At 36.7% G+C, this 21,472-nt stretch overlaps 1 long non-coding RNA gene across 2 annotated transcripts in view; it reads right to left on the bottom strand.

Moving 5' to 3' along the window:
• Positions 1-21,472, bottom strand: part of LOC129009064 (uncharacterized) — a 28,048-nt gene that overhangs the window by 2,074 nt on the left and 4,502 nt on the right. For both annotated transcript variants that reach the window (XR_008492618.2, XR_008492617.2), the window contains exons 2-3: positions 14,701-14,825; positions 13,481-13,542 (exon numbers count right to left, since the gene is read on the bottom strand). This is a non-coding gene — a long non-coding RNA (uncharacterized LOC129009064). The remainder of the gene's footprint in view (positions 1-13,480; positions 13,543-14,700; positions 14,826-21,472) is intronic.

Genomic DNA, 21,472 nt, shown 5'->3' with positions numbered 1-21,472 from the left:
CTCGATGGTACAGCCCACTACACACCTAGGCTACGTGGTACAGCCAGTTGCTCCTATGCTGTAAACCTATACAGTACGTTACTGTCCTGCATACTGTTGGCAATTATAAAGGTAAGTATTTGTGTATCTAAACATATCTAAATGTAGAAAAGCTACAGTAAAAATACAATATAAAAGATTTTTTTTAAAAAGCTATACCATATAGACCCCACGAATGGAGCCTGCAGAACTGCTAGCTGCTCTGGGTGAGTCAGTGAGTGAGTGTTGGGTGAACGTGAAGATCTAGGACATTACTGTTCACTACTGTACAGTAAATGTATAAAAAATATGTTTCTTTTTCAATAACCTTAGTATTAACCTTAAGTATTAACCTTAGCTTACTGTAAATGTCTAACTTTATAAACTTGATTCATTTAACTTATTTACTCTTTGGTAATAAGAGCTCAAAACACAAACACATTGTACAGCTGTATAAAATATTTTATTTATGTCCTTATTCTATAAGCATTTTCCTATTTAAAATTTATATATATGTATACATACGTATCTTTTTAAATATTTTTTTAAGAACGAAGACACAAATACATACAGGGTCAGGATCACTCAAATCACTGTCTTCCACCTCCACATTTTGCTTCACTGGCAAGTCTTCAGGGACAAAAATCCACATGGAGCTGTCATCTATGACAACAATGCCTTCTTCTGCACTACGTGCTGAAAGTCCTGCCTAAGGTTGTTTTACACTTAACGTTCTTTTGTTTATAAGTAGAAGGGGTACACACTAAAATACTGATAAAAGGTAGAGCATAGTAAATACCTAAACCAGTAACATAGTCGTTTATTGTAATTATCAAGTATTATATGCTGCACATAATTGTATGTGCTAGACACATACAATTCTAATGTTTACATTAGACACATACAATTTCTAATATTTACATTAGAAAAAAGTGAGTAACGCATTGTGCCGCAACCTCACAACAGCTACAATGTCACTAGGTGATAGGAATCTTTTAGCTCCATTATAATTTTATGGAACCACCATCATTGTGGCCTGTCGTTGACCAAAAATGCCATTGTGGCATTTTGGCTATATTATTGCACTCTTCCTAAGCATCTCTCTTTTAAATTAACTTTGAATCATGGCACATCTTCATTTTCTTTATTCATGGCTATTCATATTTTATATTTAAAATGATATTTAAAAGTCCATAATGTAGGCATTTAACACATGGCAAATGTTTGATTTTTGAGCTTTAATAAAAACAATAATTTTTTCTCTAACGTTATTTTTTCAAAGTCAGAGTTCTGTAAGTCTAAAGTCTAGAGGTGGGCTTGCCTAAGTTCTATGTTCAGGGTCTTACAAGTTCAAACTCAAATTATTTGTCACGTGGATTCTCACTGGAGAATTGTTCAAGTTCATTCCATTATTGGCATAATTTAGTTCGTTGCAGGGTATGGCTGAGGTTCTCCTTGCTTGCTGGCTTTTAGCCAGTGATCCTTCTCAGTTCCTAAAGCCACCTAATTTCTTTTCACGTGGCCCATTGAATCATCAGTTCATCAGCTGTACATCTAGTCCTTCTCATGCCTTAAATCTCTCTGACTTCTGCCATCAGATAAAGAAAGTTCTCTGCTTTTAAGGGCTCATGCAATTACATACAAAAGCAGGAAGATAATCTCTCTATCTTAACATCAACTGCGACATAAAAACTAATACAATCATGGGAGTTATAGCTCACCATATTCACAAAGAATTGAGTTATTTTTTGGAATCCACTTTAGGAACTCAATTTACCATTCCAGGAAAATACCATGCCAGGAAAAATATATTTTGGATTCCTTCAAAAATAAAAAGCAAATCTACAACAGTTCTTCAACTGAGGCATCTCACCACATCTGTTTTCTTTACCTATGCTGTCCAAAATATAAGGCCAAGTTATATAGCTGTCCTCTATGTCATTCTCACCACAAATATCTGTCTTTGGGTAGCATTTAATGTTCATCACATTTTGTTGCTTTCCATTAGAGTAATTGTTTACCTCTCTCTCTCCTGTGGAAGATTATTATGTCTACAATCTATCTACATAAGAGTTATGGGCTGTAAATGTATATCTTCTCCCAGGGTGACTATTATATACATAATCTGTTACCTTTTTCCATTAAGCTAATGAATGGTTGACACTTGTGATTAGAACAATCTGGCATCTTTAAATGTTGTCTTAAAAGTAAAAAATTAAAATGGTCCAGAGTCAAACTCACTGAACAACGTCTGTTTTACATTTAGCTTATAAGGTAAGATGTGTCTCTTGCTTTTTACTGATAGCAGAAGACATTAAATTGATTATAACTTCATTCTTCTTTTATTTTAGTCAAAGCAAACTTCCTGATTCACAAATTAGACTACAAGCTTTATTTCCTTAATAATTAAAGACAATTTACAAAACAGAGATTTTAGATAGCTTAAATTGTTAGGTACCATTGATTTGTACAAAACAACAAATTTAATCATAAATAAAGGCAACACAATTATACATAAATAATAAGTTGAATTCCAATCATTGGAATAACTCTGTGAAAATGCATTTTTATTCTTTTCAGCAGAATTGGTAGAATTAATGAAAGTGGCAGAATTGATAAAAGGAGACCTAACTAAAGGAGATATTTTAAATGAGCATTCCTTGATTTGAAATTCAGAAGTCTAGTGTAATTTTCAGGTTTGGCATTGAAATATATGAAATACAGGGGATTTCGTTGAGATGCTCTAGGTTTGACCCCTCACATGGGCCTCACTCCTATATACATAATCTCCTATGTACATAAATCTCAGCTTTTGCTGAAATTTCTCCATTTTAAACTTCTTCTTTCAAGAATCACAAGTTCAGCAATTAAAATTGGCATTCACTCTATAATATTAGCTTTTTTCTCCCTGCCCCTTCTATATTAGTACTACCATAAATTTTTACATACTAAACTAAAAATCTCAGAAAAATAATTGTCTATATATTTTTCTTCCATCTTCTAAATTCAGTTTCCCATGAAAGCCTGTCCTTGATTGTTTCTGCTTGTACCACTGCACTACCTCAGTCCACTGCTCTATCAGATGGTTATAATTACTATAACCATCTGGCAACCAATTCCTTTACCTTCTGCAGTCTCTGTCCATTTAAGCCAGACCAATCCTTATAAAATTCTGATTACATCATATCAGTAGAGGACTCAAGGATTTATTTGGCTCCCCTCTTGGAATCAAGTCCAATTTTCTTCTCTTAACTGTGACTCCCATCTTTCCTTCAATTTCATTATCTACTACTTTTAAAACATATTACAAATTGTAGTTTTGTTTATGTTCTCACTATTCTCATATAAACTTTTTTGTCAGTTTATTGCACCAAACTGCAAAGTTCCATGCTGCTTAATATTCTTTAATTTAAATTATCCCATTTCTTACCTACTGAAATCCTGTTGTTTCAATTTTCCCTACTATATAAAAACTTCAAATTAAAAAAATTGCCTTCTCTTCCCACATACACACATTTTGGCTGTGAGTATGTATATACAAACACACACTTACACACACATATTTATCTATATTTATCTAATAGGTTAATAAATGTTAGACTATCTAGTGGAACATAACACTACATTCGGCACACCACACATGTATTGTATATATAGTAAACCCTCAGGTACTGATTCAAATATTGGAGTGTACTAATGCATACATAAACATATTTGAGGCCGGGCGCGGTGGCTCACACCTATAATCTCAACACTTTGGGAGGCGGAGGCTGGTGTATCATGAGGTCAGGAAATCGAGACCATCCTGGCTAACATGGTGAAACTCCGTCTCCACTAAAAATACAAAAAATTAGCCGGGTGTGGTGGCGGGCGCCTGTAGTCCCAGCGACTCGGGAGGCTGAGGCAGGAGAATGGCGTGAACCCGGGAGGCGGAGCTTCCAGTGAGCCCAGATCGCGCCACTGCACTCCAGCCTGGGCACAGAGAGAGAGTCGGTCTCAAAAAAAAAAAAAAAAAAAAAAAAAAAATTTTTTTGAAATTCGATGTGAACATGTTTTGGTTCAGTTAGGGTTGACCCCACTTACAACTCTAGGAATGGGCTGTGATACATTTTTTCATCATAGTCAGTGATTCAAATGTTTATACTTATAGTAGTTAGTTAGGGATCGTTAAAAAGAATTGTTCAGCACAATAAAGAGTACATTTTACAATTTAATGTTAATTTAAATTTAAAGTTAAGTTTCTGCCATTTATGAGAAGAAAACTGCAGTCTTTTCTGCTAGAAGGTATTTTAGGAAGATGTGAAGTCCCAAGTCATTAGTCATTGTCAGGATCATGATAACAATTGAGAATCATATTTTATTCCTCTATGGAACTTACATTATGTCAGACATTGAGAACTTTGTATTTGTTACTCACTAAATTTTTATAATTATGTGAGGTAGATGCTATTATTCCACTCCCTTTTGGATAAGGATCCTGGGGCCTAGATAAGGAGACTAAGGCAGTGATAAGAAAGTCAAGGCTGCATAGTGACTCAAATATAGTAGTTGATTCTAGTCTCAATTACTAAGTGTACTCAATATAGGATGTGTCATCATATGGACTTGTAGTCCTAATGTAAGGATCAGAAGAAAACATAGAAAAGGATTCCTGTAAGACATTAATTTATTGCTTCAAATCTTCCCTGAACCTCCAACCAGTTAAGGCACAAGAACCAGCAGACATCTTATTGTTTATGATTTTTATTTTATTCTGTGTCCTTTTACCTTTACCTGTTCTATTCTGTTTGTGTATGTGTTTGGCAGGTGGAACTCATTATCCTAATATTATCACAGTGTATTCTTCAAGAGAATAGAATATATTTACTATGATCATCAAAAGTTAGGACCTTGGAGGCTCATTGGAAAATAAAAGCGTAACCCAACCCGCAACTGTACCTTCAACAAATGCAATTTTTATGCTTCATGATGATTGTCATTTTTGTGTTTTGATTCAAAGAAGTAGCTGATTGTTCATGATTTTAAAACTCACAACATGATAAATCTTATTTCTATTTTCTTTATATCACCTGTTCATACAGTATTGATAATATAATTAGTACACAGATATTGCAAGGTAAATCATTTAAATACTATTTGCTTTACAACATCATTAGTGATTCAGCACCACACAATGTATTTTTCTTAATTAAACACATCAATCCCAGAGGGTTGGATGGCTTGAAAGACTGTTATTGGCAGCTGATTTATGTATCTGCTGTTTGGTTTGTTGGCTTAGGCATTTATCACCTTTAGGTCACTGAGCCTGATCAAATTGTGGTGGTGGTGGGAAGTTGTTATTATAAGATGGGAGTCTCCTTATTTGCATGAGTGACCTGGTTATACTAATAGTGTTCTTTCAAATAAGATATGAACATTAATATTGTGAATGTAGATAGTCGCACTGAGATACTATCTTAGGGTACTCCATTAAATTAAATTTTCACATCTTTTTCAAGCACACCACCTTTCCCAAGCTGATGAGAGTATTTTAACTGTAGATTAAAATGCTTTCCTGCATATCTGGAGTAGGTCTAAGAAAAAAATCATAAAAATATGAGTAATGTCCTTTTTTTAACCACTGCTTTCCAAGCCATTTTCTGCCCTTGTGATAACCTGAGTAATTCCACTACAATTTATTATGATTAAAATAGAATCATTATGTACAATTTTACTCTTTAATGCACTCTTTTCTGTTATACAGCTTTCTAAATATGTACAGATGTGTTTGTTTTAAATTATCTTACTAAAGTCACTTAAATACAGTGATACATATTTGGGGCTGTTGATGTTCTGGACAGATATGAAGCATCTAGCTACCTGTATATTTAGTTATATTCATTATATTCAGTAAGATATGAGTTCCAGTGCTTGTCATGTAGTGGAAGGTCAGAAATATAGCTTTTTATATAATAGAAGTCAATAAATATTTGTTAAAACAATTTCTTATATTGGGCATACATTTGGATATCATTATTATGAAGTCTATATAATATACTATTATAAATTTTCCTAAACTTTTACTATTTTCAAACCAATAATATATTGAGATAGTTTTAAGTTTTTGCATGTGCTAATTGTAATACTTGGCAATTATCCTTTTATGTGACAAACATCATTCCTTTTACTTCAGAGTTAAAGAAGCTTCTATTTGGATTAAACTGATAAAGAGGTAATTATTTTGTTTTCATTACAGTTTTGTGGTAGGGTGATAAAGCATGGTTTTTTCCCTAAATTCTAAAATAATATCACAGACATGGTCATCTTCCTCTTTGCTTAAAAGAAGCTTTAATATCTATTGTTCCAGATATGAATGCTGCATAATACACTCATTCAAAATTTGGTGACATAAATAACATGTTTATTTTATCTCCCAATTAAGTGGGTGAAGAATTCAAGTTGTGCTTGCTTGGGCAATTCAATTGCTTACCTGGGATTAACTGGGGTGATTTGGAGAAGTTCAGCTAATAATTTTTCTGGTCTGGAATATCCAAGATGACTTTACACAAATGTGTGGCATCTTGGAGGAGAGAGCTAGCAGGCAGGGCTGGGTTGACCCTTTATCCTTTCCATGTAATCTTAGTGCTTTTCCATGAAATCTCCAGCAAGGTAGTCAAACTTATGTTTTAGCTCAGGGCTCCACTTAGACCAAGGAAGAGACTACAGGTCCCTTTGAATTCTAAGCCCAAAATTTGTATGGCATCATTTCTTCCACACTGTGTTTGTCAAAGCAGTCAGAGGCCAATCCAGACTTAAGGGGAGAGGACATAAAACTCACTTTTTGATGCTATTTGTAGTCATCTGTAAGTTACCAGAGTTATAATTACTAAACCCAACATTTTTGTTTTATACTAAGAAAAAAGAATATAAATGTTACCTGGAAATGAGACATGTGATCCGAACTTCTCAATTTTTAAACTTTAGTCTCATGCAAAGAGTACAGAAATAGATTGTGTTAAAGAAAGAAGCTCTAGATTTAGCTTTTGTGATGTTTACTACTGAGTGTTAACTGGATTGGATTGAAGGATGCAAAGTATTGATCTTGGGTGTGTCTGTGAGGGTGCTGCCAAAGGAGATTAACATTTGAGTCCGTGGACTGGGAAGGGAAGACCCACCCTTAATCTGGGTGGGCACCATCTAATCAGCTGCCAGTGTGGCCAGAGTATAAAGCAGGCAGGAAAATGTGAAAAGGCTAGACTGGCTTACCCTCCCAGCCTACATCTTTCTCCCGTGCTGGATGCTTCCTGCCCTCAAATATCGGACTCCAAGTTCCTCAGCTTTGGAACTCAGACTGGTTTCCTTGCTCCTCAGCTTGCAGATGGACTGTTGTGGGACCTCGTAATAGTGTGAGTTAATACTACTTAGTAAACTTTCCTTTATTTATTTATATATATATATGTTATTAAAGTCACTTAAATAATAAATATGAATATATATACCCTGTTACATATATATATTACATATATATATATCCTGTTAGTTCTATTCCTCTACAGAATTCTAATACAAATTTTGGTACCCGGAGTGGTTCTAGAGGAACGGAATATTAAGGATGGAGTTCTTTTTTTGTTTTGGGGGTTTCTGGAGTTGGCTGCTTAATATGATTAGACCCAAAAATGCTAAGGACTCTACTTCTAATAGTATGGAGAACACTGATAGCCCTTGGTGTGACCTGTGTAGAGAGTTATGCAAAATAAATGCATTTGACATTCATGATTCACCGCTCATGAGAGGCAAGAAATTTAGTGACTCTATACATAATACCTTTGACTGTATGTGGAGAACCAAGGAACATAATGAAGATTGTTGGTTGCTCCTAAGTTCATTGGACAAAGTGACAAAAGAAAATGATGAACTCAGGGATTCTAACTCCTGCCTTCAGAAGCAGATACTGAGCCTCAAATATGCTGATTGCCCTGAGTGAGAGTCTTATTTCCTGTAGAGAAAGAGCTGAAGAGCTGAAATTGTAGAAAACCAGACACAAGCTCTTATCGTGTGAGTGGCTGATCTGCAATGAAAGATGCATGCACAGCTTCACTAGGTGCCTACTGTTAAAGTGAGGGCATTGATTGGAAAAGAATGGGATCCTGCAACTTGGAATGGGGACATGTGGGGAGTATTCTGATGAAGCTGGGGACACTGAGCTTGTAAACTCTGATGAACCTTTTTTGCCAGAAGAAGCAGCCTCCCTATCTCCAGTAGTGGCAACATCCCCTCCCCTACCCAGGCTGCCATCAGCTTTTCTACCTTTGTCTGAGGAGATAAACCCCGCACTGCCTGAGGCAACAGTAATGGCCTCCCCTGAGGCAATTGCCAGGCAAAATAATGTTGATTCTCCTCAGGAGCCACCCCGAACACCTCTGTTTGCTTCTAGACCTATATCTAGACTAAAGTCCTGGTGGACCCCTAGAGGTGAGATTGAGAGTGTGACCCATGAGGAGGTGTGCTACACTCAAAAAGAACTGTTTGAGTTCTCTAATTTACATTAACAGAAATCTGGAGAGCAGGCATGAGAATGGATATTAAGAGTACGGGATAATGGTGGAAGGAACATAGACTTGGATCAGGCTGAATTTATTTATTTGGGCCCACTAAATAGGGACTCTGCTTTTAATGTTGCAGCTTGGAGAATTTAAAAAGGTTCTAATAGTTTATTGGTTTGGTTAGCTGAAATATGGATTAAAAGATGGCCCACTGTGAGCAAGCTGGAAACGGCTGATCTCTCTTGGTTTAATGTAAAGGAAGGGATCCAAAGGCTTAGGGATATTGGGATAGTGGAGTGGATTAGTCACTTTAGACCTACTCATCCCAGCTGGTAGAGTCCCTTGCCTTGTGAAATAGATTTGTGAGGGCAGCACCTGCATCTTTGAAGAGCCCTGTAATTGCTTTTCTCTGTATGTCAGATCTAATAGTGGGAACCTCAGTCACTCAACTACAAAATTTAAATTCAATGGGAATAATTGGGGAATAATTGGATCACAAGGTGGCAGGGGCAAAGTAGTGGCACTCAATCATCAAAGGCAAAGTTAGTGTTGCTACTGTAATGAATAGCAGAGCCAAAGCCACAATCAGAATAGTCTGACTCTTCTAGAGCTTTGGCATTGGCTGATTAATCACAGTCTTCCTAGAAGTGAAATTGATACAAAGCCTACTACATTTCTACTTAATTTACATGAGCAGAAAACTTCCAGGTCGACTAGACAAAAGACTAATTTGAATTATTAAAAGAGAGAATTATGGCCCCTCAATCAATTTCCAGACTTGAGCCAGTTTACGCACCCAGAGCCCCTTTAATGCAGGGAAGGCCAAGTCCCCTTGAGGAAGGACCCCACTACGCTATCGATAATTTATGTTGTTAATCTTTCTCCCAACCTTCTCCAGGGAGACCTCTGGCCTTTTAACAGGGTAACTGTGCACTGGGAAAAGGGAAATGATCAGAGATTTCAGGGACTACTAGACACTGGCTCTGAGCTGTTGATTCCAGGGGACTCAAAATGTCATTGTGGTCCTCCAGTTAAAGTAGGAACTTATGGAGGTCAGGTAATTAATGGAGTTTTAGCTCAGGTTCAATTTACAGTGGGTCCAGTGGTTCCCTAGACACTCCCTGTGGTCATTTCCCCAGTGCCAGAATGCATAATTGGCACATACCTAATTAGCAGCTGGCAGAACCCCCACATTGTCTCCCTGACTAGCAAGGTGAAGGCTATTATTGTTGGAAAGGCCAAATGGAAGTCATGAGAGCTGACTCTACCTAGAAAAATAGTAAATCAATAATAATATCCCATCCCTGGATAGATTGTGGAGATTACTTTCACCATTCAGAACTTGAAAGATACAGAGGTGGTGATTCCCACCACATCTCCATTCAACTCTCCTATCTGGCCTGTGCAGAAGACAGATGGATCAGAGAACGATAGTGGATTATTGTAAGCTTAACCAAGTGGTGATTCCAATTGCAGCTGCTGTACCAGATGTAGTTTCATTGCTTGAGCAAATTAACACATCTCCTGGTAACTGGTATGAAGCCATTGACTGGGAAATGCCTTTTTCTCCATTCTTGTCCATAAAGCCCACCAGAAACAATTTGCCTTCATCTGACAAGGCCAGCAATATACCTTTACTGTCCTACCTCAGGGATATATCAACTCTCCAGCTTTGTGTCATAATCTCATTCCGAGATACTTGATTGCTTTTTGCTTCCACAAGACATCACACTGGTCCATTACATCGATGGCATAATGCTGATTGGATTCAGTGAGCAAGAAGCAGAAAACAAACTGGGCTTAATGGTGAGATATTTGCATGACAGAGGATGGGAACTAAATCTGACTAAAATTCAGGAACCCTCTATCTCAGTAAAATTTCTAGGGGTCCAGTAGTGTGGGGCCTGTCGAGATATTCCTTCTAAGGTGAAGGATAAGTTGCTGCATTTGGCCCTTCCGACAACCAAGAAAGAGGTACAACGTCTAGTGGGCCTATTTGGGTTTTGGAGGCAACACATTCCTCATTTGGGTGTGTTACTCCGGCCTATTTATCAAGTGAACCAAAAGGCTGCCAGTTTTGAGAGGGGTCCAGAACAGGAGAAGGCTCTGTAACAGGCCCAGGCTGCTGTGCAAGTTTTTCTGACACTTGGGCCATAAGACCCAGCAGATCCAATGGTGCTGGAGGTATGTATCAGTGACAGATACAGATGCTGTTTGAAGCCTTTGGCAGGTCCTGATACGTGAATCTCAGTGGAGTCCTCTAGGATTATGAAGCAAGGCCCTGCCATCTTCTGCAGACAACTACTCTCCTTTTGAGAGACATTTCTTGGCCTGTTACTGGGCTTTGGTGGAAACTGAACATTTGACCATGGGTCATCAAGTCACCATGTGACCTGAACTGCCTATCATGAACTGGGTGCTTTCTGACCCATCTAGCCATAAAGTTGGGCATGCCCAGCAGCATTCCATCATCAAATGGAAGTGGTATATATGTGATCAGGCTCGAGCAGGTCCTGAAAGCACAAGTAAGTTACATAAGGAAGTGGCTAAAATACCTATGGTCTCTCGGCTGCCACCCTGCTTCTCTCCCCCAGCCTGCACCGATGTTACATGAGGAAGTAACTCAAAGGCCCATGGTCTCCACTCCTGCCATTCTGCCTTCTTTCCCAGCCTGCACCAATGGCCTCATGGGGAGGTTCCTATGATCAATTGAGAGAGAAAAAGAAGACAAGGGCCTGGTTCACAGATGGTTCTGCATGATAGGCAGGCAGTACCCCAAAGTGGACAGATGCAGCACCACAGCCCCTTCCTAGGACATCCTTGAAGGACAGTGGTTAAGGGAAGTCTTCCCATTGGGCAGAACTTCGAGCAGTGCACCTGGTTGTGCACTTTGCATGGAAGGAGAAATGGCCAGATGTGTGATTATATACTGATTCGTGGGCTGTAGCCAATGGTTCGGCTGGATGGCCAGGAACTTGGAAGAAGCATGATTGGAAAATTGGTGACAAATACATTTGGGGATGAGTTATGTGGATGGACCTCTCTGAGTGGTCTAAAACTGTGAAGATATTTGTATCCTACGTGAGTGCTTACCAATAGGTGACCTCAGCAGCGGAGGATTTTAATAATCAAGTGGATAGGATGACCTGTTCTGTGGACACCACTCAGCCTCTTTTTCCATCCACCCCTGTCATCGCCCAATGGGCCCATGAACAAAGTGGCCACGGTGGCAGGGATGGAGGTTACACATGGGCTCAACAACATGGACTTCCACTCACCAAGGATGTCCTCAGCACATCTCTATATTATGGATGTTTTAACTCTTTGGCAACTGTAATTTTGTAGTTCAGATTCTCATAGATAGATTAATTTAATTTTCTTAAGTCTATCTGCTGTTTAATAAAAGATTGGTTTTAATTAAAATAATACAGAAACCTACACATCATCATCATCATCTTCCTCAACATCAGCTGTGATATTTGATAAATGTAGCAAAAGCTAAAAGGAAATAAGCTGATATGAAAGTAGAAAGGGCACTGCAGCACACAGACATGTACAACAGCGAAAAATATTCAACATATTTATTGAAAGGCCTAGTAAAAACTGCAATTGCATCAAAGAGAAATCCCATTATTCAGATAAGTAGGCACTAGTGCCTCCTCGCTTGTGGAAAAAAAGAAGAAAAAACAGAGGAGACCCTCTATTTCAGGATATACCCAGAATTAACTTCAAGGAGCCTTTACGAATTATCCCACGGGAATCTGATATGCAGACTTCAGTTGAATGGGAGACTCTTTTCTGAGGGCTGGAGCAGTTGTTTCAAGCATGGAGCATAGCGTTCATTCAAGCTGGGCAGTATTTGGCCTCAGAAAGATTTGGATCCACCACATCGCAGCTGTGAGTCAGACATGTGACCTGTGCCCTAAAAGCCTTATTTACTATGCAGTTAATTACAAATGTGTGACATAGGTAAAATAACTCTTGTTAAAATGTCTAGCAAGAGACATGGCACATATTAATTGCTTGATTAAGGTCTGTTGTTGCTGTTGCTGCTATTACTTGGGTTGCCCTCAAAGTGCCAAGTTTAGTCCTGCTGACCACGTTGAATGTTAAGAATTCAAAGGCAGTAGCCATGTTCTTTCGTAATTAAAAACAAATCTGTGCAGTCACCATGTGTAAACTCAATATACTTTCATCTGCCCGAAAGAGAGATCCACATCTAGAAACAAAGGTTTAAAGTGAGGTTTAGAAAATATTAGTCAGTTTTTTTTTCTTTTTTCCCTTGTGGTGGTAGGCTAAATGGAAGGTAACTATTGAGGCTAAGAAAAGTAAGAACAGCCAAAGGAAAGACAATGGAAAGGGTCTAGTGAAAAAGAGCATAAGGAAAAAATTTCAAGAATTTGATCCTTGATGTAAAAAGCAACTGTATGGTTCATGGTTACATTTCAGGCATATACAGAGGAGTTATGTTAAGCAGTGTTTTCCCGGACCAAACAAATAATGTCCAGTCTGTCTATTCATTATTATGGTCCTAGTTATTGTTATTGTAAAAGCAGGAACTTCCTCAAAGGAAACATCGCTGGTGTCAAAAATAGTTTCTTTACATTGGTGAAAAAGTCTCACACTGTTGCCAGGGCTGGAGTGCAGTGGTGTGATCTCGGCTCACTGCAACCTCTGCCTCCCAGTTTCAAGTGATTTTCCTGCCTCAGCCTCTCGAGTAGCTAGGATTACAGGTGCCCGCCAGCATGCCTGGCTAATTTTTTGTATTTTTAGTAGAGATGGGTTTCACTATGTTGGCCAGGCTGGTCTTGAACTCCTGACTTTGTGATCCACCAGCCTCGGCCTCCCAAAGTGTTGGGATTACAGGCATGAGCCAGGACTTTTTTTAAAAATCAGGATAGAGCATTGAATAAAAACATTTAACATTTTGTAGAAATTACCTTCTGTATATTTTCTCATTAAATGTAGGGATCTTCTTTCTACTTTAGCAAGTAAAAATCCACTGCAATAAAAATAGCATGGGATTAAAATATGTGAGCAAAGTAAAACTGCTAGTATATTTGCTCTTATCAAAGAATCAGATTAAAGAGGAAGTTTGATACAAGTCAGAGTCCACAAGTGCTTAATATGTTTTGCATGTGAATTTAGTTGGTTCATCATTAATCATGTTTAGTTGCACCTGATTATTTTGGAGATTTTAATATGCCAGTTTTATTAGAGTGACTTCTCAGGAGGTTTATAACAATGATTACAGCTTTGTTAATTATTCCACCTATCTTGGGATTGTTTCAAAGTCAATCTAATTTTTTTAATCTAAGGTTATAATGGGTAAAGACTAGATGACTTGTTTAGACAGTTTCCATTGTGTTAAGAAAACTTAAATATGATTTGGCTATTTTAATGTTTATAATATGATATAGTTCATTGCTACTTATGATTTTCTAAAAACAAATATTTTTATATGATAATGTTTTCTATAACTTCCGCTTTATTTGAACATGAAAAACAATTTTTTTTTTTTGAGACGGAGTCTCGCTGTTGCCCAGGCTGGAGTGCAGTGGCGCCATCTCAGCTCACTGCAAGCTCCGCCTCCCGGGTTCACACCATGCTCCTGCCTAAGCCTCCTGCAGCTGGGACTACAGGCGCCAGCCACCTCGCCTGGCGAATTTTTTGTATTTTTAGTAGAGACGGGGTTTCATCGTGTTAGCCAGGATGGTCTCGATCTCCTGACCTCGTGATACGCCCGCCTCGGCCTTCCAAAGTGCTGGGATTACAGGCGTGAGCCACCGCGCCCGGCTGAAAAACAATGCTTTATTAATACAATTGTCCTCCTTCATCCCTCCAAAGGTGAGCCTCCTTAATAGAACCAAGGGCATGAGTAATAAAACCCATTTCAAACCTCCAGAGTAATAAAGGTGCAAATTGTAACATGCTGGGTTCTTGTATACAAAGTAATTTATGCAAAAATAGCAATTTCCAGATGTTTATATGAGTGAGAAATTAAAAGTCAAATGTATGGGTACAGTGAAAACTATCTCTCAAAACCTCAACAAACTTCCCAAATACTCTATCTTCTTGCTAACCATCAAATTTAAACGATGATAGTTATAACAAAATATTTATGTTCATAGACATCCAAAGATCACATTTATGGACTGACCTGGGTGCATGATAAATAATTGAATCAGGCAGCAGACACGAATTGATTCCGAAGTTTGGCCCAGAATAACATCATTGCAGTAGTATGGTCAGTGGAAAGTTATCACAGCTCAGGAATCAACTGTGCTATTATAGATCGAAAAGAAGCCAAAAGTCTGGGTCAATTTTTTTTATAATTAATTTTTAACTCGGTGAGTACATAGTAGGTGTATATATTTATGGGGTACATGAGATATTTTGACACAGGCAAACTGTGTAATAATCACGTCAGGGTAAATGGGATATTCATCACCTCAAGCATCTATCCTTTCTTTGTGTTATAAAAAATCAAATTATATACTTTTTGTTATTTCTAAATATAGAATAAATTATTTTTGACTGTAGTCACCCTGTTATAGTCAAATACTAGATCTTATTTATTCTATTTAACTATTTTTGTACCCAATAACTATCCCATCTCTCCCTGCAACCACCCTTCCCAGCCTGTGGTAACCATTATTCTACTCTCTATCTCTATGAGTTCGATTATTTTAATTTTAGCTTCCAAAATCAGCCATCTTCCTTTGCCTGGCTTATATTGCTTAACATAATGACTTCCCATTCCATCCCTGTTGTTGCAAATGAGGGGTCTCATTCTTTATAGCTGAATACTGCTCCATTGTGTATATGTACCACATTTTCTTTATCCATTCATCTGTTGATAGACAATTAGGCTGGTTCCAAATTTTGACTGTTGTGAATAGCACTGCAATAAACATGGGAGTAAGGATATCTTTTCAATGTACTGATTTGCTTTCTTTTGGGTATATACCTAGTAGTTGGATTGCTGGATCTTATGTTGGTTCCATTCTTTGTTTTCTTGAGGAAACTCCCAACTGTTTTCTATAATGGTTGTGCTAATTTACATTCCCACCAACAGTGTACCAACGTTGTCTTTTCTCCACATCCTCACCAGCATTTGTTATTGTCTGTCTTTTGTATAAAAGCCATTTTAACTGGGGTGGGATGCTATCTCACTGCGGTTTTGGTTTGCATTTCTCTGATGATCAGTAATGTTAAGCACCTGATCACATACCTGTTTGCCATTTGTATGGCTCCTTTTAGAAATGTCTGTTCAGATCATTTGCCCATTACTAAATCAAATTATTAGATTTATTTCCTGAGTTGTTTGGGCTCCTTATATATTCTGGTTATTAATCCCTTGTCAGATGAATAGTTTGCACATATTTTCTCCCATTCTGTTTGTCTTCTCTTTACTTTGTTTATTGTTTACTTTCCTGTACGGAAGCTTTTTAACTTGTTGTGAACCTATTTGTTTATTTGTGCTTTGATTGCCCGTGCTGGTGGAGTATTACTCAGGGAATTTTTCCCAGTCCAATGTCCTGGAAAATTTTACCCAATGTTTCCTTTTACTACTTTCACATTTACAGGTATTAGATTTAAGCCTTTAATCCATTTTGATTTGATTTTTTTAACTGTGAGACATATGGGTCTAGGTTTATTCTTCTGCATGTGGATATCCAGTGTTGCCAGCATCATTTATTGAAGAGACTGTCCTTTTCCCAATGTATGTTCTTGGCACCTTTGTTGAAAATTAGGTCACTGTAGATGTATGGATTTGTTTCTGGATTCTCTATTCTGTTCCCTTGGTCTATGCATCTGTTTTTATGCCAGGACCATGTTATTTTGGTTACTAAAGCTTTGTAATATAATTTAAAGTCAGATAATATAATTCCTCCAGTTTATTATTTTTGCTAGGATAACTTTGGCTATTCTGTTTTTCTGTGGTTCCATATAAATTTTAGGATTGTTTTTTCTACTTCTGTGAAGACTGTCATTGGTATTTTGATAGATATTGCATTGAATCTCTAGATTGCTTTAGGTAGTAAGAACATTTTAATAATATTGATTCTTCTAATTGATGAATATGGAATATCCTTCCAGGTTTTTGTTACCACTTCAATTTCTTTCATTATTTTTAAAATAGTTTTCATTGTAGAGATATTTTATTTCATTGGTGAAGCTTATTCCTTTGAATTTAATTTATTTGTAGTATTATAATGGGATTCCTTTCTTGATTTCTTTTTCGGATTGTTCACTGTCGTTATATAGAAACGCTACTGATTTTTGTATGTTGTTTTTTGTATCCTGCAACTTTACTCTGTTTATTTATCAGTTCTAATAGGTTTTTTGGTGGGGTCTTCAAGATTTTCAGAATAGAAGATCATATCGCCTATAAACAAGAATAATTTGACTTCTTCCATTCCAATTTGAATGCCCTTTATTTCTTTCTTTTGTCTGATTGTTGTAGCCAGGACTTTCAGTACTATGTTGAATAACAGTGGCGAAAGTGAGCATCCTTGTCATCTTACAGATATTAGAGAAAAGGTTTTCAATTGTTCCCCATGCAGTATACTAGCTGTGAGTCTGTCATATATAACTTTTATTATGTTAAGGTATGTTCCTTCTGTATCCAGTTTTTTCTGGTTATTAGTCCCTTGTCAGATGAATAGTTTGCACATATTTTCTCCCATTCTGTGTGTTTTCTCTTTACTTTGTTGATTGTTTACTTTCATTTAGTTATCATGAATTTCATTTATCAGGACATTTATCATGAAAGGATGTTGGATTTCATCAAATGCATTTTGAGCATCAATTTAAATGTTTTTTTCCTTCATTCTGTTGATATGATATATTATATTGATTGATTTGCATATGTTGAACCATCTTTGCATCCCTAGAGTAAATCCAACTTCATCACAACAGATGATCTTTTTAAGGTGTTATTGATTTGGTTTGCTAGTATTTAGTAGAGGATTGTTGCATCAATGTTTATCATGGATATTTGCCTGCAGTTCCTTTCTTTCTTTCTCTTTCTTTCTCTTTCTTTCTTCTTCTTTCTTTTTTCTTTCTTTCTTCTTTCTTTCTTTCTTTCCTTCTTTCCTTCCTTCCTTCTTTTCTTCCTTCCTTCCTTCTTTCCTTTCTTCTTCCCCCTCCCCTTCCCTCCCCTCTCCTTCCCTCCCCTCCCCTTCACTCCCCTCCCCTCTCCTCTCCTCTCCTCTCCTCTCCTTTCCTTTCCTGTCTAGTTTTAGCATCCATGTGATACTGGCCTCTTACAATAAATTTGGAAGTATTCTCTCCATCTCTGTTTTTTGAAACAGTTTGAGTAGAATTGGTATTCATTCTTCTTTAAATGTTTGGAAAAATTCACTGGTGAAGACATCAAGTCCCAGGCTTGGCTTTGCTATAAGACTTTTTATTATTGGCTTCAATCTCATTACTTGTAATTGGTCTGCTTAGGTTTTGAATTTCTTCATGATTCAATCTTGGTAGGTCATATTTGTCAAGGAATTTATCCATTTATTCTAAGTTTTCCAACTTATTGGCATGTAGATGCTCATAGTAGTCTAGTGATCCTTTGGATTTCTGTGGTATTGGTTGCAATGTCTTCTTTTTCATTTCTGAATTTATTTATTTGGGTCTTCTTTTTTCTTACTTAGTTTAAGTAAGGTTCATCAATTTTGTTTGTCTTTTCAAAATCTACTTTTGGTTTCACTTATCTTTTCTATTTTTTTGTTTCAATTTTATTTATTTCTGCTCTGATCTTTATTATTCTTTTATTCTACTAGTTTGAGGTTTTGTTTGCTTTTGCTTTTCTAGTTAAGATGTATCATTATATTGTTTAGTTGAAGTTTTTCTACTTTTTAAATATAGGAACTTATAGCTATAAATCTTCTCTTAGTACTTCTTTTAATACATCTCATAAGTTTGATAAGTTTGTTACCATTTTTACTTGTTTCAAGAAATTTTTAATTTCCTTCTTAATTTCTTTGTCGACCCACTGGTCATTCAGGAGCATATTGTTTAATTTTCATGTGCTTGGATAGTTGCCAAAATCCATCTTGTTATTGGTTTCTAGTTTTAATCCACAATGTTTAGAGAAGATACTTGATATAATTTCAGTTTTTTGAACTGATTTGTGGCCTAACATATGGTCTAACCTTGAGAATAATTTATGTGCTGAGGAAAATAATTTTTATTCCACAGCTGATGGGTGAAATGGTCTGTGAATATGTATTATGTTCATTTGGTCTGTAGTGCAGATAAAGTCTGATGTTTCTTTGTTCTTTTCCTGTCTGGATAATCTGTCCAATGATGAAAGTGAAGTGTTAAATTCTCCAGCTATTATTGTATTGGATTCTATCTCTCTCTTTCGCACTAATAATATTTGCTTTATATATTTGGTTGCTCCAGTGCTGAGTGCATAAATGTTTACTATTATTATAACTACTTGCTGAATTAACAACTTTATCATTATATAATAACCTTCTTTGTCTCTTTTTATGATTTTTGTCTTAAAATATATTTTGTCTGATATAAGTATAGCTACTCTTCCTCTTTTTTGACTTCCATTTGCATACAATGTCTTTTTTCCATCTCTATATTTTGTGTATTTTTGTGTCTTTATAGGTGAAGTGTGTTTCTTATGGTTATCAGATTTTTAGATCTTATTTTTTTTCTTTTTACCCATTCAGCCACTCCATCTCTTTTGATAGGAGAGTGCAGTCCATTTACATTCAGGGTTATTATTGATAAGTATGGACTTACTGCTATCATTTTGCTGTCTGTTTTCCAACTGTTTTCGTCTTCTCTTCCTCCTTTCCTTCCTTTATGACTTCCTTTTAATTAAGATAACTTTATCTGGTGGCATGTTTTAATTTCTTGCTTTTTATTTTTTGTGTATTTGATACATGTTTTATGACTTGAGGTTACCAAGTAGCATGCAAATAATATTTTATAACCAATTATTTTCAACTGATGACAACTTAAACTGGTTGCATAAACTAACAAACTAACAAATAAGTAAAAATAAAGAGTACAATCTCTACATTTGAACTTTGTCCTCCTGCTTTTTAACTTTTTGTTGTTTCTATTTATATCTTATTGTACTGTCTATATATTGAAAAGTTGCTGAAATTATTATTTTGATCAATTTATCTTTTCCTCTTCTCAAGATATGAATAATTTACAAACCAATTGTACAAATATAATTACAATATTATAATATTTTATGTTCTTCTGTGTACTTACTATTATTGCATGAGTTTTGCACCTCCAAATATTTTGTTGCTCATTAACATCCTTTTCTTTCAGATCGAAGAACTCCTTTTAGCATCTCTTGTAAGACAAGTCTAGTGTTGATAAAATCCCTCAGCTTCTGTTTGTCTGAAAGAATCTTTATTTCTCCATATTTAAAGGATATTTTTACTAGGCATACTGTTCTAGAAGAAAAGTTTGTTTGCTTTATTTTAGCACTTTGAATATACCACTTCCTCTTGACATGTAATGTTTCCATTGAGAAGTCCACTGCCAGATCTGTTGGAGCTCCATTACATGTTATTTGTTTCTTTTTTTCATGCTACTTTTGGAATCATTTCTTCATCCTTGACTTTAGGAGTTTGATTATTAAATGTCTTGAGGTAGACTTGCTTGAGTTAAATCTGCTTGGTATTCTGTAACCTTCTTTTATTAATACTTGAGTATTGATATCTTTATGTTTGGGAAGTTTTCTGTTATTATACCTCTGAAAAAACTTTCTACCTCAATCTTTCTCTCTCTATCTCCTCTCTAAGGCCAATAACTCTTAGAATTTCCCCTTCCAGGCTGTTTTCTAGTTATTGTAGGCATGCTTCATTCATTTTTATTCTTTTTTAAAATGTCCTCTGACTGTGTATTTTCAAAGAGCCTGTCTTTAAGCTCACTAATACTTTCTTTTGCTTGATCAATTCTGCTGGTAAGAGACTCCAATGCATCCTTTGGTATGTGAAATGCATTTTTCAACTCCAGAGTTTCTGCTTAGTTCTTTTCATTTATTTCAATTTCTTTGTTAAATTTATTCAATAGAATTCTGAATTCGTTTTCTGTGTTATCTTTAATTTCACTGAGCTTCCTCAACACAGCTATTTTGAATTCTCTGTCTGGAAGTGCACGTATCTCTGTTCTATGCCTTATTTAGTTCATGATGAGGTCATGTTTCCTAAACGGTTTTGATGGCTGTGGATGTTTATTGGGCACTGAGGTATGAGGTATTTTTTTCTTCACAGTTTTAGTTTGCTTGTGCTGATTCTTCTTGGGAAGGCTTTCTGAGTATTCTAAAGAACTTTGGTTTTGTAATCTACATCTTTCATTGCTGTAGTTGTACCTGCATTAGGAGGCACCCCAACTTCAGTAATCTGTGGCTTTACAGACTTGTAGAGGTCGTCTTAGTGGTCTTGGATAAGATGTGGAGGAATTCTCTAGATTACCAGGCAGAGACTACTTTTCCCTTCCTTTTTTTTTTTTTTTTTTTTTTTTTGAGACGGAGTCTCACTCTGTCACCCAGGCTGGAGTGCAGTGGCACAATCTCGGCTCACTGCAAGCTCCGCCTCCCGAGTTCTCACCATTCTCCTGCCTCAGCCTCCCTAGTAGCTGGGACTACAGGCGCCCACCACCACACCCAGCTAATTTTTTGCATTTTTAGTACAGACAGGGTTTCACCGTGTTAGCCAGGATGGTCTCGATCTCCTGACCTCGTCATCCACCCACCTCAGCCTCCCAAAGTGCTGGGATTACAGATGTGAGCCACTGCACCCGGCCCCTTCCTTCCAATACTTTTTCCCAAACAAATGAAGTATCTCTCTCTGTTCTAAGCTGCCTGGAGCTGGGGGAGGGTTGACACAAATACCCTTGTGGCCACTACCACTGGGACTGTGCTGAATCAGACCTGAAGCCAG

This window comes from Pongo pygmaeus, chromosome 9 (assembly GCF_028885625.2).
Source record: "Pongo pygmaeus isolate AG05252 chromosome 9, NHGRI_mPonPyg2-v2.0_pri, whole genome shotgun sequence".
NCBI classification, from domain to species: Eukaryota; Metazoa; Chordata; class Mammalia; order Primates; family Hominidae; genus Pongo; species Pongo pygmaeus.
This window is presented reverse-complemented; position numbering and strand designations above follow the sequence as displayed.